At 39.4% G+C, this 11,860-nt stretch overlaps 1 protein-coding gene across 10 annotated transcripts in view; it reads right to left on the bottom strand.

Annotated features, from left to right (window-relative positions):
* The window catches only part of LOC308176705 (uncharacterized protein), a 139,778-nt gene that overhangs the window by 19,133 nt on the left and 108,785 nt on the right, over nucleotides 1-11,860 (bottom strand). The gene's annotated exons all lie outside the window — the stretch shown is intronic.

The following is an 11,860-nucleotide window of genomic DNA, read 5'->3' as shown; positions in this document are numbered from 1 at the left end:
TGCCTCTTCTGCACTGTTCACTGTAGCTTTGGTCCGTCCACCTATTACATAAATATTTTACTGCCTATGTAGTCATAAAAAGGACTATTATCCCATTGTGCTTAAGTGCAGAATGCCAGCTGTGTTAATAGAAATGTATCATCATGTCATTGTTAAATATTTATACTGTTGTAGCACCAAGAGACCAATCCTGTCAGGTTTGCTCTGTTAAATTTTTAATGAACGATAGTCCCTCACAAGCTGACGCGTGTCTGTGAAAGAGTAGGAATTGACACAAGCTTCCTGTGTTTCCAGAGGAAGGGTGTAAATCCTGCTCAGGACCCATGTTTAATAATAACACTGCTGCTGAAGATGAAACAGGTGCTCTTGAGACAACCTTTGCCAGTAACACAGCAGAGAGGAAAAACCTGATGAGCCCAAAGTGGTTCCAAAGACAAGTAGTAGTAAACTTGTCCTTCCCAGGAAGTTAAGAGGCAGAAAAAGAAAATAAGCCGAATTTCAGCTCATTATAATGAAATTATAGCCTAGTTTTTACAGGTTTACCCAAACCAAGTTCCGAGCCTAGAAAAATTATCCCTTAATTTATGAAGATGCCCAAGCTGGCTGTTCAGTCCAGGTTTCTAGCAGCACACCCCAGAGCTGCCCCATACACGACTGAGCTGCAGGAGCAGAGCTCTCGTCCTTACCCCTGCAGAACGGCTCTTGCTTGTCTATTACAACAGGAAATGTTTTGAAATGTGAACAATGCTGGAGATCTGAGGGCAGACAGCACAGATAATGAAAAGAAAAAAGAACCATTACTTGGAAATGATTGTTGCTTTGTCACTTTTCCTTAATTTCCTCAGTAACTGGTAGAAACCGTTCCTTAGAAAATGTTTAGGAAATAACATCCATAACACCATTTCCCTGCCTTGGTCTTAGCCATTGTTTCTGTGCTTTTCCTTTTGATGACAGGTGAGTTTCAATGGTAGTGCTTTTTATGAATACTCAGTGTATAAATTATGTGGAATAGAGCCTCTAATTTCAAAATAAATTTCAAAGATTCTCCTCACCTTGAGATGTAAAACAACTGCATAACATTTTATTTAGTTCTTCAGAGACATTACGATCAAAAATTTTGTTTTAAATAATGCCCATAAAATTCCTATATTCCCTTATGAAAGCAGAATTCCAAGGAATTGAATAGCAAGGTTTGATCTCCAGTTAATTTGTTAAATTTATGTAACTAATACACGTTCACGCCATAATGTAATTTAAAAGGAAACCTGTTTTTTGTAATTTTTAATTGAGTACAGTCCATGGCTAGAACAAACTGACCAGCAGGCAGACCTGAGCAGATGCAAAGTATTTTTGAAGTCAGTGTAGCTAAAGCAATTTGCATTAACAAAGAACTAAACTATTGTCAAGTCTCTGATTCTAGAAAACAAACAAACAAACAAACAAAAACTTTGTTGATCCACACTGAAACAGCAAGCTGCATGTGGGGACAAGGATTCAGCTGTTTGGATTTTTAGGTTCGTTGCTCAAGGTTGGGAAATAATATCCTGCATTCCCATGCTCATTTTTGAGCCCTCCCTTGCTGTTCATTAGCAAATTCAGTGGTACATTCTGTGCAAAACAATGATGACATTTTTCCTTATTCCACAAAAAGCTTTTGGATTTCAGATAAACTTCTTGTAAAATGTTGGCATGGAAGAGATCACGCAAAACCACAAACTCTCCCTGCCTACACCACAATAGCAAATATTTCCCCAGTACGTAGAAGAGCAACTTTCAATGGATACTTAACTTATGTAAAATAAACCAGCTTGATCGGGAGCAACTGAACAAGGCTCTGGAGTTGTCCATTGCCTCATGGCTCGGTGACTCAGCAAGGATGTGAAAAGAGGTACATATTTGTGTGCCTGGTTAAATCAGGCAGTGAAATCTGAACGCTATTTTCTTGCACGAGCTGCCTGACTACTGAACTGCTGGCCACACTGCCTTAGCCAAAGGCCCCACTCAGTTTCATCCTTGTAAAATTCAGTGTTTTGGCTCCTACAGAATGGCTTTGGCCTTGAAATTCAGTGCCTTACAATGATACACCATTTATTGCAACATCCTCAGTAAACCTTACTTGCATGTTTTGAAAATAATCCTGAAAACGTTGAGATGGTACCAAAATATGAAATTATCTTGAAAATCATGTGTCCTCCCTATTTTTGTTGCATGACAATGAAAGAGCTGACGGTTGGCTGCAGTCTTGCAGCTACTAGGTCTGGATCACTGTACGTCACGAGCCTTTTCACAGGAACCTGACAAATCTCTCTCATTAATAACAAATGACAATCTCACTGGTGCTACAATGCATGTTACATTTAATCAATTTGCTATTTGTATTCATTACGTACATCTACTATTTTGGGTCATGAAAAATTGAAGAGCACTGTGGATAACAAATGAGGTAAGATGAGAAAAAGTACTATTAATTGGTCAGTTGTGCTTGTCAGTACATTTAAAGTATTTAAGGCAAGGAATGAGAAAAGCCAATCCTATGCCTTCAAAGTAAAACAGAGCATCAGGACAACCACTGGTATGGTACCCAGGTTATGACAAAAATTCAATCGTCTAAACACGTGGTGCTACGACAAGCTTTAGAAAGCTGTTTAACTACAGCTATTACTTAAAGAAGTCAAACTAACTTCCTCAATTGAAGTGTATTATTGTAATGCCTGCTAGCATGACCATGCTATAAGTAAGTCTGTCAGCATCTCTCTCATTGCCCCCACTGCCAGGGGCAGCTATCTCATCTCTTTTACATTTCAACAACCTCAAAGAGGGCAAACAAATTAGTGGCTCAGATGTCTGTTTCTGCACTAAAAAGGGAAGAATAAGTTAAACTGTTTTGATTAAGAGAATATCAAAATGCTGCCAAATTTTTAGGATTTCAGTTGCATTTTCTTGTCAACCAGAACTAAACATAAGTATTAACTTTGCAAGTGGAAGAAACTTGTGTCTCTCTGAGAGACAGGCTGATGCCTTTTTGCATTGTTAGACCCAACGCTATCTGTGTTTAATGAACAGACAATGATTACTTCTACCTGTTAGTTTACAAGCCTTTCACCAAACCGATGACTCCACATTACTGCATGTACTCAGATGCATAAACCAGAATTTCCATATTACAGTATTTCAGCTTTTTCAGACTGTGTAAAAACAAGGTCTAGTATATGTGTGGCAGAGGCAGTACTACCCTCTTTACACTCCTCACTGAAGTTATTTTTTGTTCCTTTGCCCAGATTAGCAACATATTTGAACACAACACCAGGCACTGTGTCCACTAACCCAGACTGGCCAAGACTGGCTTGGTCACAGTAACTGTTCTGTGTCTGCACAGTAGATCTTCCTAAAAACAAAATAAAATAAAAAATCTGGAGTTAAAATAAATGCTGCAAGTTCTTAATAACTACTACTGTGCTTCAGAATTAAAATTCATTCATATAATCATGCTTAAGGACAGGCAGTGGTCAAGGGTTCCTGCTAGGCAGAGTCACAAGTGTAAACTTCAGACTGTTTCTGCTGAAAAGGGTAGCTTTAAGGTTGAATCAGAACCAGAGAAAAGACATAAGAATAGAAAAAGCCATAGCTGACAATCACTTTCTTGAGAAAAAGAACCACGGTGACAAGAGAGGGCAAGAGTGCTGAAGAAGGTGATGACTGCATTGCTGTGACATCTGGAAAGTAGAGTTTGGTCATAAAAAACTGCTTGGCATTAGCAATTATAGTAGCTTTTCTTTGACATTGCCCCTGAAGTTTAGAGGGAATATCATTGATTTCATAATGAAAGCTATTCATTTTGCAAAGGTTTGCTGTAAAGTGTCATGAGGAAAGGCATCCTCAAGACATTAAGAAATATAATGAAAAACCTGCAAAAAGGTGTAAAGAATTCTAAATCACTGCATTGTCTATATATTAATGTAAGTAGGAGCTAAATGCACTGGCTGATTAATGCTTCCTTCCCCTGAAGGAAGGAGAATTACTACAACAATATTAAAAGAAATGCAGGAATTAATAAAACCAGCACTTGCAGCACAGTGATTACACAGAAAACAAGACACAGTAAAGCTAATGTGCTTTCTCAGACAGGATTTGATCTAGTAATTGGCAGCTAAAGCTATTCAACTAGGCAAGATGAAGTCTTCATTACCTTCACATAAAACATTTTTCTTATCACTTAAGTACCTTGCCAACTGTGTGTGTGTGTATACACTATATAGTCTATCACCATCAGCAGTGGGGTGTGAAAATTCTTGGCTTCATGAAACCACTCTAGAAAACAATTTCGGGTTATCAGGGAGCTTTTTTAAAAGCTTGTCAAAAGTCTAACTGTTTACTTCTCACCATCCTGTAGTCAGCAAAAATGTTAGGCTTTTGTAAAATCATAGAAGTATCGGCTTTTTGAAGACACTGCATGTGTACATCTACTCTGAAGACACTCTCTTAAGGCCAGGAAGTTCTGGTTACAGCGTTTTGTAAGTAAGGGTCCAGATGGTTGGTATAAACAAAAGAGTAAAGGCAAAACTAAAAAAGTGATATATAGGATAGGATTTTCTAGACAGGTGTGAACTTCTAGGACATGTCCCGGTCAGTCCCAGCATGATAAAACACGCTGGCTCCCACTGCTTTGTAGTGTTTGCATGTCCAGCAAGACCTTGATCCCTGCCCTGCATGTCAGCAGACTGCCGCACCCTTGCAGCCATGCTAGGGCTTTCTGCAGGCACAGCACTCTCCCCACACCGTATGGTTGGGGTTGAAGTAGGTATATTTTATATATGAATGCGTAACGGATATATCTATTATTTCAAATATTAGAGGATGTAATCATGTAACTTAGGAGCATGCACTACCAGATTTATTCATATATTGTACATCTTGTGTTTATTTGGAGAGAAATTTATGCATTAAGCAATCTGAGTAGTGGTATGTACTCAACTTTTATTGACTCACAGCTGGTTGGAAGTAATTATATGATTTCTCAATAAGCATCAGAAATCAGCCATAAAGTTCAATTATTTTGACATGAGAGATCAATAATAGGAATCTGAAGCAATTACGGGCACATGAATCAGAACTGTTTGGCTAAAAACACTCATGAGGTGCATCTGTCCCTGACTTCAGCTACAATGTGATTGTAAGTTCAGTCAGTGGTGGGGTTCTCCTATCAAAGCAGACGTAGTCAATGGTTTAGGCTATTAACATGAGCTCTTATTACTCTGCATTTCTAGAGCTCACCTCACTCAATAGGCATCCTGGACTGAACACACTCTTTCCCACAGTAACTCTGAATGCAATATGAAAACTGCCATCATTCCTATCTGAGAAAAACAGAGATAACAGTGTACATGCACTTCTCTTTTAAGCCAGCATTCACATGGTGTCTCTCACATTAAATATTGATCAAACTTCTGAGTTACCAATCTTCATCACTGAACAAAACCAGAGGCAGTACTGGGATGCCCACTGTCAGGGCCAGTCCTGAACCTTACTGCCACCTTTACCTTCCTCATTCAAATCTGTTTTGTTCCCTTGCCCAGATTAGCAACATATTTGTACACAATGCCAGGCACTCTGTCCACTAACCCAGACTGGACAAAATGGTTCTTCTGCTTTATTCTGTCTATAGGTGAGCCTCTGCTTGTTTCCTTCCACTGCTTGCTAGCCTGTACCACGTTATAACCACCGCTGGCTGAGCAGCTGTGCTGGTCGCTCTTCCAAAGTGCTGCTGCTGCTCTTCTGGCCCCTGAAAGCAGACTGGCAGCAGGTTCTGCAAGTCACGACTTGGTGGGACCAAGTCATTAACTACCATGTGCTTCCTAGCTCCACACCATGATGCTTCCTGCCCGCTATCCCAAAGTGATGCTGGTAATACCTACAAGTGTTAATAATGCAAAGGTACTGTACCCCTTAAGTGCCTGTCTTGTTCCCAGTGTCTTCTCCCAGTTCCCTTGCTGTAATAAGCAGACATCTGGCACTAAATACAGTGTTTTTTTCCTGGGTATGCTAATGATTTGACATAAAAGGTAATGTTAGACACAGTTAGGTACAGATGTGACTTTGGCAGTTTCCACCCTTTCCAATTTCCTTCTGCTGTCTTTGAAGGAAGTTTACAGCCAGCAAAAAATTAGCAATGAGGTATTGCTGCTCTTTTGTTTCATTTACAAATGGTACTGCATGGATCAGATGTTGACTGCCATTTCGTCTGAATGGCCCCAAACAGGGTCCACCATTAGGAATCTGAGGCATTTCCACTTTTGTATTCCAGTTATTGCTTTCCAAGAATGTGGAGGACAATTCTGCAGTACAACACATTAGCCTACAATACAAAAAATAGTGAAAATACATCTAATTTAGGCTCCCACATTCGATATGAAGGGTTAATGCCTAGGCTCTTCAATAATCTATTGAATACCATACAGTATGTCTAAAAGTTTGACTAGGCAAACCATAAAGCTATGTTCAAAATACATTGCTCTATTTGTTTTCAAATGACTTATTCAATTAAATAAAATAAGCAAAACAAAACACCAAAGCCCTGAAACTAAGAAGGATCTACCTTAGTAGGTTCAATAGTTGGGATGTTTTTTACCATAGAGATGAACATGTACTGAGTCGTAGCACAGATAATTAAGAACCTTTTGGTGTCCCTCTGTGGCTGACTGGTACATAGAGACCATGCCTGCAAAAAGACCAGGCAAAAACCTTTCCCTTTTTCCTACTTTCTATCCCAATTCAACAGTCAAAATATTGTTATTTTAAATATTTCAACCAATACTAGAATGGGTTAAAAACATGAAAAAACGTAATGCAGATTTTGTTTAAATTTTCTCTCCACCAACAGTCAAAACTTTCACATTTTATTTTCAAATCCATAATTTTGACTAGCTTTGCTCACCAAAAGAACCTGAAAAGCAAGGCAGGCTAATTCCACTAAAAAGAGTTAAAGAGTTTCTCAGAAACCAGAGCTTTTTAAAAAGCAATAGTAAAGACTTTGTGTAGACAAACACTTGAGAAGCACAGACTATAAGGAAAATAACACCTTGTTTCTTTTAAGTGTTGCATCTAATTCTGTTTTATATCTTAAGAGCTATAAATATAAACTTGCTGATTATACACTAGCATCATCACAATACCAGTGGGGTCTTAGTCAGCCATCCCAATAGCGCATGCCTGATTTTCGAATGTGAGTCCATTAACTGTTGGGTCCAAACCTCTTCAGACCTTTCAAATCATGCCTATATGCTGGTCTTGCTATGCAGGGACTCCTCAAATTAGAGCTTTGCAAATGGGGCTCGCTATTATTTTCCCAACGGCTGCTCCAGTAAGCCACTGCCTGCGTCTGTGTAAGATCCCTGCAACAGCCACTTGTTTCGTTTCAGCACTTTCTTAAGCAAGCGTGCTTGGAAACTCCCAGGCCCATTAAAGGTAGAACATGCCAGCAGTCCAAGCAGCCAGCCAGTTCTTCAAAGGAATCTCCTGGCCTTGGCATTATTTTTGTCGATTGTCCAGGGACAGAGCATTTATTTCTCGAAACTGGGGCCACCAGCGTAGTGCAGCAGCCAAGCCAGGTCGTGCTGCCCGGATTTCTTTCCGTCTGCTCTGCCGCCCGTTTCTATGCCAAGCCTCAGCTGCTCCCCACATAGGCCTTTCCAAAACCAAGCTCCTTTCTGGCCTTTCTCCAAAGAAACACTGACTCCCGAGCTTTCCCTGACCACTGGGACACAAACGAGCCAGCAGAAGCAAGACTCAGCCCACCCCTCTTAAAGTCAAGTAGCAGCTCCTGCCACCTCCCACCAGTATGCACATTTGGCACTACTCTGTGTTAGCTGCCATGGCTTTTGCTATTTCAGAAATATTCACGTGTGTATTGTCTCCCCTTGTGGTTTTTGGTTAATTTGTAAAATTCAAGGTGACGTTATTGTATTTTTCACTTCATCTGGTTCTGTGGAAGGAATCTGTGTGATTCTGGTTGTGTGAGCACTAAGAAATCCATCCCTGAGAGACGAGCAATTAGTCAAGGGGAGGCTTAAAGTCGGATTCCTAAGGAAGGAGGTAATGTCATGGTGGCAAAACCTGTCACCTTTGCCCAACCATCCTGAAGAGGACTGTTAATGCACAGTGCAATCCACTTGCATGACAGAGAAAAGGAGACTGGGGTGGAAAGTGTAATAATCTAAAAACAGTCAAAGAGAAACAGTCTCCATTTTCATGGGCCACACTGTCTTGCAGTGCCACAAACGAATCAGAGTATCAGCAACTAAGTGATGGGCAGATATTTAATGAGTTAATCTCATTAGGATATCTGAACTCTCAAAAGAGGCTCAAGCCATTAGCTACATGAAAGCTTTGAAATAATCCTTTCAAAAGGACTATAAGATATACTAGAAAGTGGTTAATGCGCTGTGAACCTTCCCAGGATTCCCCTCAGATCAGGCTTCTGGCAGGAGGTTGTTACTGGCGGGCTTCTCCACAAGTCCTGCAGCCACAGCCACTCATAGGCTCAAGTCACCCCTAGAGCCCATCAAGGAACAGCACCAACAACTTGGATTTCTGATGTTTCTAATATGGGCCTTGATATTCTACACCTTACTTCACAATTTCTAAATCCTTTATCTAATCTGGACAGTTAAAGCTGGACTAGCCTTACATTGGAGATATGACTAAAAGACCCCTAATAATAGTATTAAATTCAAGTTATTTAATCTCACATTCTGTATAGGGGCAGTACTCCCTCTAACCTTTCCTTTTCTTTAACTTGAATTTAGTCACAATCTGTGCTTATGCTAGTTACTCTGTGTCTAATTAACTAAGCAGAGGGTCATCTAGAGCAGTATCACATCATCACTGTATTGTTAGTGGCATACCACAGCTTACTCAATTGTACCTCTTGAATTGTATTGTATAACTGCTTTCTGCCCTCTATTTACTTGTACTAGCTTTAGTGGAATTATTCAGATCAATAAAATGAACAGTATTTGACCCTCTAATAGTAAATGAAAGGCATTAATAGAAGAACCTAGAGAATATCTTCCAGCCATAATTAAAACTCGGGGCAGAATAATTTTTTCCATCATCGTAAATCACAATGAAACGTGGATACCTAATGTCTGATTATTCAAATCTGCTCCATGAAAGCAGTCAAAAAAAGTCCACCCCTTTTAATTGCTAACAACTATTCCATAGTTTAAACAGCAATGATATGAAGGGTTCTTATTGTTTAGAGTATTATAAAATTTAACTGTAAGTAATGCATTTTCAAGAGTTTGGGGACATTATTAAAGTTCATTTCCATGCTGCAGCTGCAGGAGTTGGAATTATGAAAGTGAAGAAGCTGTAAAATTGAAAAGGTCAGGAATGACATTCATCTATTCCAGCTGTCAAATCAAGGGAATGTTAACAAAACTAGTCTCTGGTAGAAAAGCTAATTGTCTACATGTATTTTGGCTGCCCCAATACACGTACTGTACTGTGGCTAATCTATAGGAAAGACCATGCTGGAGCAGCACGTCATTTTTCAAACAGACCTTTTATAAACAAAGCAGCCTTGTTTCCCTAAATTAGCAAGCTCTAATGATTATATAACCCCAGTCAGTCTATAAAGCAGCCAAATGTTTCAAGTCAGCGTTTAAAGAAAAAAAATATGTGAATGAAGTTTATATACTCCTGGAAGCAGAGTTCAATTTTCAGAGTGCTGGGAGTACAGGGCAAAATTTTAATTTTACTTTAATGTTGCGTTCTTACAAGCAGCATTTCTAAAACGTCTCCTGCCAAGGCATGTTTTATTATAGCAACACGTAGGAAAGTCTCTATCGCAGACCAAATCTTTTGTAAATGACCTGGATTTAGTAATCCCTCAGTGTGAAGGACCTTCTCTTCAACAGTCTATTCCCCGCAGGGTGAGACTGCAAACACCTAAACCCAGATCATCAATGAAGGCTGAGTCTAGGACCTTTGCTATTGAGCAACAGACCCCTGCCCTGTACAGGAGGAGCTCTCAGCAAGGGACAGTGAGAGACTTAAGCATTTTATTACACACTAAATCCTACCTTCCGTAGACAATGACACTTCTCAGCAACTGAGAACAAAGTAAAGCAACTCCAGACCATGCCACACATTCAAGGGAATCCAGTGCTTAATCTTCTCTAGATAAATTCATTGCAAGCCCCTCTGGATATTTTCTATTGTTTGTTTTTGTGTTTTCACCCTGAATGTTTGCAAGTAATTCTGTATATCAGAGGTCTATACATACAAGTCTACCAACCACATGTAGCTGAGAGTCAGTATGAAAACTGTGTTCCCATATTGCACCATATACATCACCTCATACTCCAATTTATCCTGTGTTATGCAATACAGATGCGACAGACATAAACAATCCAATTTGACCTATGACAAGATATTATTAGGTCAGCATGTAGCTTTCTGGGTAACTTTTTAAAAATCTGTTATCTGACTCTTTTTTTTTTCTATGGGGCAGTATTGCAAAAGCCAGAAACAATACTGACAATTCATGAAATATTCAAGTGTACAGTTGCAATCCTTTAATAAATGGAAGTGACCTTCAAAACAGACATCCCAAAGATAAAGAGAACTTCTCAATAGATGGCATTTGTCACTAATCAATGACTCGAAGAACTTACACTCTTCCTAGAAATGAATACAAAAAAGACCTTTCAGAATTATACCGCTTTAAAAGTAAATTGTTCACAAAACCCATGGAAAAGAACATTAATGAGCTAACAAAACAACAGAACAAAACATCAGACAAGTGAAGGATAAATCCCTTTTGCCTATTGGTACCTACATCCATGTCTGGAGTCATCCACACATCCACCTGCTGTTCCCAGGGGCTGGACAATACCATCCGAATTAACTATGTTAACATTTCTTTGACTGCATTGGTGCGTCAAAATATGTATAACATTTTACAAACATATTTCCTTTTTCATAGTCACAGATATCTTGAGCTCTAACTGGGTCACTGTATTGGAACAGATGTAATCTCAGCAGAATACTGTGAGAAATCTGGGCTACATTAATGACTGATCCAATTACAGTGGAAATCTCCAGAAAACCCAGATTGATTAAGAACCAGGAGATAATTATGATGTACTTCTAGGGATGACCAGATGGACAAGCCAGTCTCAAACTCTTCAAGAGGACCAGAGCTGAATGAGTGGTCCTTATGCTGCTGCCTACATAGCTGAAGAAATTCCCATTCTGGGGTTATGACGAAAAAAGACAGACACTTACAGCAGACACCTGGGGGGACTGGATTTAAACGTCCTATACTGGGAAGCAGCGTGGCTTAGGCACTGCTCTGAGGACAGGGTGACAGAGGAATGAGTGAAAGAGCAGGAATCAAGAAGCTACAGGCAACTTTTTGTCCAAGGAAACAGCTCCTTATAATTTAATATTAGGTCCTCTTGAAAAGTTGTATTCTCTCTCCTGAACAGGCAATAAATGCCACCTTCCAAGTAGCAATCTGATACCATGCCAAAGCAAACCCAACAATCTGCAACAGCTTTGCACCTAGAAAGAGAGAATTAAAAATACTTGAGAAATCTGAGTATAAACAGCTCCTTTCACCATTCCAAAACCAGGCAAAATTTCACAGCATCCGTATCTATGATCTTGATAACATCCTTCATTAGAGACACCTGCCTCTGCTTCAATGAAAATCACATCTGTGAGTAGTCCATTAAGGTAATTTGGATCTAAGATGATGTTTGAAGTGTAACATTTAGTTAATTATGAATTTTGCTGAATCAAGGTCTTTTTTCAGTTAAATGTTTTACCTGAAATGATGTATTAAACAGTGGAA

Source organism: Anser brachyrhynchus, assembly GCF_964034855.1.
Source record: "Anser brachyrhynchus genome assembly, chromosome: 12".
Lineage (NCBI taxonomy): Eukaryota > Metazoa > Chordata > Aves > Anseriformes > Anatidae > Anser > Anser brachyrhynchus.
Note: the sequence above shows the minus strand (reverse complement) of the source record. Positions and strands in the feature narration are given on the sequence as shown.